Source organism: Gavialis gangeticus, unplaced genomic scaffold (assembly GCF_001723915.1).
Source record: "Gavialis gangeticus isolate Ggan-Ray unplaced genomic scaffold, GavGan_comp1, whole genome shotgun sequence".
Lineage (NCBI taxonomy): Eukaryota > Metazoa > Chordata > Crocodylia > Gavialidae > Gavialis > Gavialis gangeticus.
The window spans coordinates 213,305,534-213,312,517 of record NW_017729032.1 but is presented as its reverse complement, the minus strand read 5'-3'; the positions used below and the strand labels follow the sequence as shown (position 1 = coordinate 213,312,517).

At 46.0% G+C, this 6,984-nt stretch overlaps 1 protein-coding gene across 2 annotated transcripts in view; it reads left to right on the top strand.

Annotated features, from left to right (window-relative positions):
* Positions 1–6,780: 6,780 nt before the first annotated feature.
* The window catches only part of DYRK1A (dual specificity tyrosine phosphorylation regulated kinase 1A), a 170,525-nt gene continuing 170,321 nt past the window's right edge, over positions 6,781–6,984 (top strand). Inside the window, exon 1 of one of the 2 annotated variants that reach the window (XM_019524612.1) lies at positions 6,781–6,799. The gene's annotated coding sequence lies outside the window, so the exon portion shown is untranslated. The remainder of the gene's footprint in view (positions 6,800–6,984) is intronic. The other variant, XM_019524610.1, reaches the window with a different exon arrangement.

The following is a 6,984-nucleotide window of genomic DNA, read 5'->3' as shown; positions in this document are numbered from 1 at the left end:
ATAGCAACTCTCACAGCTCTGTATCCTCCCTTTTACAGAGGTTTCACTACCAGAGACTATAGAGCAAAATTCAAGCCATGCCGGAATAGGCAATTACAGAATAAGTTATCCCTAGGGGTCCTTTCTTCTTAATTCCTATCAGTTAGAAGTTGGTTTATGCCTTGAAGGAGTTACAGCATTTACAACTTCTTTTTCTAAACTATTGATCTACCTAGTCTAGTTAATGAAATGGAGAATGTGCTCGTTAGAAGTATAAACATCTAATCCTTTTAGTGGCTCCTAATAAGTTCTTGCCTGCCATCAATGATATCATTTAGCAAAGGGTTCCCTGTATAACAATGCAGTTTGTTTAAAAAACAGTTTCACGCTTATCAATTTTAAAGAATCAGTTGTCCACTTTTTTCTGTTATAAAAATATTCTGTCTTCTGCACCCTTCATTATTCTGCATACATCTATTGTTTCTCCTCTGATTATTCTACTGTCCATATTAGAAATCCAGTTTATTCCATGTTTTTTCTATTCATCACCAGTCTTAGACCCCTCTATTTCTACTATTTACTTTTTGAGATAGCATGATTTTGCAGGATACTTATCACTCTGGCCCTCATTTGGCATGCACTTAAGTAATTATGCTACTGTCTAGGACATCCTGGAGCTTGTATGTGCTTCAGGAGGGACTGATACTGTCTGCTTAGAGTCCTGTCCAGGTCTGTGGCCAAGGCTCACTGTGCTCGAGGTGCTGAGTCTCAGGCCATGAGCATCTGCATTGATGCAAAAATAACACAAAAATTTGCTCCAGTCATATAAATAGAATCCACTTGTGAGACCACCACCTCTTGTTGAGGGCTTTAATGACAACCTTAGAGAGGGATCAGGAATGATCAGGCCAGGTTGCTGAGCATACACTGTTCTCTTTTTCACTTTGAATGTGAAACTGTAGAAAAGGAAAATAGGCTTGTTTTTGGAGTTTGTCAGTCAGGGCTATGTTGGGGAAAACCGGCCCTCTCTTGGTGCCTCCCATTCTTGCATGGGGTTTAATCTTCCAAGTAGGCAGGCAGGCAGCTTCGATTAAAACTTACAGAAGTCTCCCTAATGTGCCTTGTAGAGAACTTGGTGATGCTCATGCTTGAGTGGACCCCACTGCAGTTCTACATGGCAAATGATGAAATGAGCATGATCATGAATCTTAGACTAATGCCTCATTGATAATGCTACAGCTAGTTATTTTTCTTTCCTTTCGGAATTGCATACCTGAAATAAAGGAAGGAAGAAGGGATATTGCTAAGTCAAAGAAAGTACATGACAAACCAATAATACTGAGAGGTGCTAAACTGAAAACCGTAAAACTACTTGGCAAATGTCAGTGCCTACAATCAAGAACTGTGCTGTGAATCTAGTAAAAACATGGCAGTGGGATAAGGGGCTGGAGATAAAGACTGGGCTTAAAAAGTGTCAGACAGAACAGGCTAGCGGTCCGCTGAGGAAAATGACAAACACCAAGAAAAATTAGTCCTGAAATACATTGGAAAACAATCACTGACAAAAATTAGTACCAAGCAGTGCAGAAATATGTACTACAGGCAAAGGGTCTCATATTAAAAAGCCATGTGTGACCAAACTGGAAGGGAAGGAATGGTTAAGGATAGTATTGCCTCAATTCTGAGAAACTGGAGATTGAAGAGGTGCATTTGCAGTGGGGAATTTCTTTGCTGACCACACCTAAGACATAACTGATAGAAACATTATATGCCACAGGACAGTGGTCTCAGTGGCCCTGTTTATTTTGCCCACTACCTCACTCCTGTTACCATAGATTTCATGTATGACAACAAGAGTGTGGATATGCTTTTGGATTTCAAATATTATCAATGTTACAAATATAAAACCAGTTAGAAGAAAAATAGATTACAGCAGTGGTACATACTGTGATTTTAGGCTGTCTAAAAAAAAAAAAGTAATCCATTGAAAGGCATAATTGACAGCAGGGGATTAACAATATTTAGTATCTTGTGGAGGTGGTTTCTGTTAGGAGAAGAAAATGAAGATAGAGCTACAGTGATTTAGATGCAATCCTGCGTATTTACAAATAAGGTATGCAAATTCCTGTTTCCTTGAAAACAGTACCTTTCCTCAGGGATGTGTTATAAATTGTTATCTGGATGTTTGTATTTCTTTGCTGCATTATCTTTTTTGCCTCTTTGATGTTTCTCCTGCCATTCTCATGCACACAACTCCACCAGAAGAATACACAGACCCCCTTAAGTCTGGACTGCACCCACATAGCTCAGCTACTTGTATGTGCTCTGTGTTTTGGGCAGTAGTTCTTATTGTTTCAGCTATTTTATTCCTTAACTTGTTTTTTAGTTAACCCTTTTTTTCCTTTCCCCACTATCCCCCCTCCTGTTATGTCCACCTGTTTCTATGAGGTTTCACTCAACTCCCAGCGTAATACCACTCCTTTCCATGCTCTTTTTTGCTCCCTATTCATAATTTTTTATTCTTTTCTCCTTCTCACTTTTTGTGCTGCTTACCTCTTCATAAATGCTCAGACTCCTTTCCCACCACTCCCAAAATAGTATACAGTTTTGCCTCAAACCCCCAAATTCACTCAGTGGCTCTCTCACTCACTATCACACAAACACCTTTCTCTCAAATATGGTAAAAGCCAAGCCCATTAAAATTCCCTAAAAACTTGTTGGTACATGCAGCCTCTGCCCCCCACCCCAACCTTGCAAAACTCCACACACACACACACACACACACACGCACGCACGCACGCAGGCTCCTCCCAAAACCTTGTCCACATGTGACATACTCCATTGGCTTAGCACACAGAGTTTATATGCATTCTCACTTGCTAAAGCAAGCAGGCTTCTTTCCTTCTCCAGTTCTCTCCTTTGGTCGTTAGCAATCCCTTTATTTGAGGATCTCTACCACTGCCCATTAATGGGTCTTGAGATGACTTAGGAGTCCAATTCTTGAGCCACATATATGTCCACAGAAGTTATAGGTCCTTCTGCGGGAGAGAACAGGCTGTAGACTGGGATTTCTCTCCTTGTCCTTCCTCCACTTTCTGTTCTCTGCTTTTGAGGGTTAGATGCTTTACCTTGAAGATGTCTGCTACTTGGTTAAGGTGGAACTGCTTGGCCTGCTGGCAGCTGCCCCCCCCACCTGTGGGAGACACAGGCAGACTCCACTGGGGGAAAAAAAAAGGATCAGACTCCTTCCGGCACCTGCTGAAAGCAGAAGTGGCTGGGGACCCAATTCTTTTTTTCTGTGGAGCCTGCCTCTGTGTGTGTGTGTGTGAATAGTTTTGCAAGGTTGGGGAGGGGGTGTGTGCAGGGGAGCTGACAGTTGGAACGCATTGTTGCAAACTACGCTACATCTGGATGTAGTTTACAATGATGCAAACCCCAAAACTGTTGCACGTGTAATATGTGACACCATTAAGCCACACAAATGACATTTTCGTCATGTGTACACCCTGACAACCATCATGTGTACAAGCGCCTTAATATATCATTATGGGACAGGGAATATTCTCCCAATATTTACTAGCCTAAGGATTCTCAGGGTGAGATTTGCAAAAACCAAAGACAGGTGCCCAATCTGACTTCTGAGGGAACTGGTACTCTAGCTCACATAGGCACTAAGGCTTGTCTATAAGAAAGTTGTATTGGCTTAACCTAAGGTGTGAACAGAAACCAGTTTGGTTAACTGGGTGCAAACCCAAGTGTGTCAACCTTGTTTTGGTTTGAGTTGTTTTTATCCCCCGCCCCTTCCTGTTCAGATTGGTGTACTTTGACTTTGTTCCTTATTGATTTCAAATGTCACTCAAACAAAATAATTGTCCATGAAGATGGTTGTACCAGTGCAACCTAATCAGTTTTAAACCTGATTTAAGTTCAAGTGGTACAAATTTCCCCATGCAGACTAGACCTAAGTTTATCAGGTGTGGTGAAGAAAAAAGGCAGTGCTGCAACATCTACAGCAATTTAGAGGAATAAAATAGCTGTGTATTTTATTATATACTGCATATATTTATATATATTGCCATTCCATTCAATATATTTTAGAAATATAACTTATTCCATTTCTCTCGCTTTCATTCCATTTTTTCTTTCATGCATTCTGCTTTTTCTCCTTTTTTTCTTATAGTAGGTCACTAATGGTGGATCATAGTATCATAGTACTTAGGGCTGGAAGGGACCTAAACAGATTTTCACATCCGACCCCCTGCCCCGGGCAGGAATGGGTGCAGGGATCATATCACCCCAGCCAAATATCTGTCCAGCCTCCTCTTGAAGACCCCCAAGATAGGAGAGAGCACCACATCACCTGGGAGCCCATTCCAGAGCCTGGCAGCCCTAACTGTAAAGTAATGTCTCCTGATGCCCAGCCTGAACCTGCTGTCTAACAATTTGTGGACATTATTTCTAGTAACCCCATGTGGTGCCCCGGGGGAACAGAGCCTCCCCCAATTCCCACTGGTGCCTAAAAGTAGAGGTACAGACATGAACAAGTGTGTATACATGCGTACATTCCTTTCCCTTTCCTTCCCCACAACTTAATCAGGTTCTCCAAGTGTGAAACTTGGACTCTTGAAAGCATATCCCACACCAAAAGCCTTGTAGGGGTAAGAAAAGGATTCTTGCTCTGTCTTGGTACCCTCACTTCCTAATGAGAAAATGTGAAACCCTGCAGTAAAAAGCAGAACAGACAAATTCAGTAAGTTCCCAGTGTTGACACCTGTTTTCTCCCAGTGACATAGAAAAGAATCATAGAAATCATAGAAACGTTGGGCTGGAAGCGACCTTCAGGGGTCATCTAGTCCAACCCCCTGCCTAAGACGGAATCATCCCATGTCAAACCATCCTATACAATCCATAATCTAAACTCTACATAAGACTGCTATCAACTCTGATACAGCACAGACCTAACACCCTAACCTGCCACAGATAAAGCAGGGGAACAATGACAGCCAATGCCCTGCTTCTGTGAATGATGATGTCAAAATATGCTCAAGAGATCCTAGGAAGAGGGCCCCTCCCCCCAACAGGCAGAGAGAAAAACCCCTACAATCTTACCACAGGGTAAAATTCCTTCCTGACCCCAAATTTGGTGACTGGTCTGACCCTAAGCGTAGGGGCAAAACTCTCTAGCCAGGGACCTTTCATCCCAGCAGGAACACTGGCACACCCCAGTCAATGTCCCCAGCCTTCTTTTTACCTCTCCCCCTGCAGATACCTTCCATCTACCTCTTACCTGCCTGTCTTATACATGCACCTAATCTATGCTATCAAGTCTTGCCGGCAGAACTCCTGGACACACAAGGTTCCGCAGTAGTAGCAGAAACCTCCACTTCTGCTGCGTAGATCTTCCCACACTCTCTGCTGGTATCGTTCACCTTTTCAACCCGTGACTCCTATCCATGCCCATTTCCCCTAGCTTTGCTGCTTCCTCTGGTTTTCCCCAGTGAAGGGCCATTGCCGCCCGATTTTCGCCAGACTAACACCTTCTTCTCCTCTCACTCTTCCTATGCCTCAGCCACCTCCTTCATCTAGCCAAGCTTTCTCCATCCTACTTCATCCTCCCAGGCCCATCAACTCTGTGAAAACTCCCCAGCTTAGACGCCTCCTCCTTCCAGTGAGGAAATTTTAGGATTATTAGGAAAAACTTCTTCCCAGTCAGGGTGTCTATACTGTGGAATAAGCTCCCTCCAGAGGTGGTGCAATCATCTACCCTGGAAATCTTCAAGAGGAGACTAGACAGTCACCTTGCTGGGCTCACCTGACCCCCAGTTACCTTTCCTGCTTGGTGCAGGTCCTGATGATCTTCCAATGTCCCTTCAATCTAAGAAAAACTGCCCCCCCAAACCACAGCCCCTGCTCCACCCCACCCCACCCCACCCCAAGGCGTTCAGCCCCTTCTCAGCTCAAGGCCCTGTGTGTCCAGAGGTGAGCCCAAGCTCCTCATCCCCAGCATGGCAAGGACCTGCCTACACAAAGAGGCTTTTGGGGGCTACCATGCTGTGGATAAGCAGCCTCGAGAACACAGCCCCTCACTCCTCCTGCCATGCGTGAGACAGCATGTGTGTGAGCATGTGTGAGGGTGTGAGAGTGCGCATGTGCATGACTGTGAGAGCATGTGAGCCTGTGTGACAGCAAGTGTGCATGTAAGCATTGCATTACAGTGAAAGCATGAGAGGGTGTGTATGTGTGGGGGGGGGGGCGGGGGCCAGGACAGCTGAGTGTGTGTGTGCACGTGACTGTGAGTGTGACTATAGGAGAGTACATGACAGTGTGCATGAGAATGTGTGTACTTGTGACGGTGTGGGAGTGTACAAGTGTGTGTTCGCACTGCAGCCCAGCCTACTTCAGCGCCACTGCACCCACCCCGCCGCGGGCCGCGCGTGACTGGAGGTCTCCTCTACCCACCCCTAACTCCCAGCGGCCTGCAGCACCCGCCCAGCGCCCGCCAAAGTTATAGCACCACGTGACACCTGGGCCAAGGAGGGGGGAGAACTGCGAGGGAGCACCAGTAGTTACCAAGGCGACCAAGCCCCGCCTTCACCCCGTTCCCTCCCTTCTACGTCAGCGCGGTCTGCCCTCCCCTCCTAGCATAGAACGGAGTCAGGGGCGGGGCGCTGGGCGGTGTGATTGACAGTTTCCATAGCAACAGGTTCGTCCCGTCGCCATTTTGTCAGTTGAATTTTTTTTTTTTTTTTTTTTTTTTTTGAAATCCTTCCCCTTTCCCGCCCGAACCGCCAGTTCCAACACTGGGGGAAAAAAAGATTCGGTGCGTGACGCGGCGCGCGCATCCCACGCGTGTGGGGGGTGCTATGTATGTGTGTGTGAGCGGGGAGGTTCGAGGCGGGCGGGTGCGTGGGCCTGGAGCAGCAGCCGGCTCGGCCCGGCTCGGAGGGGGGAGGGGGAGGAGCGCGGCGCGCGCGCTGGGAGGGGGGAGCGAGCGAGGAGTTCCCG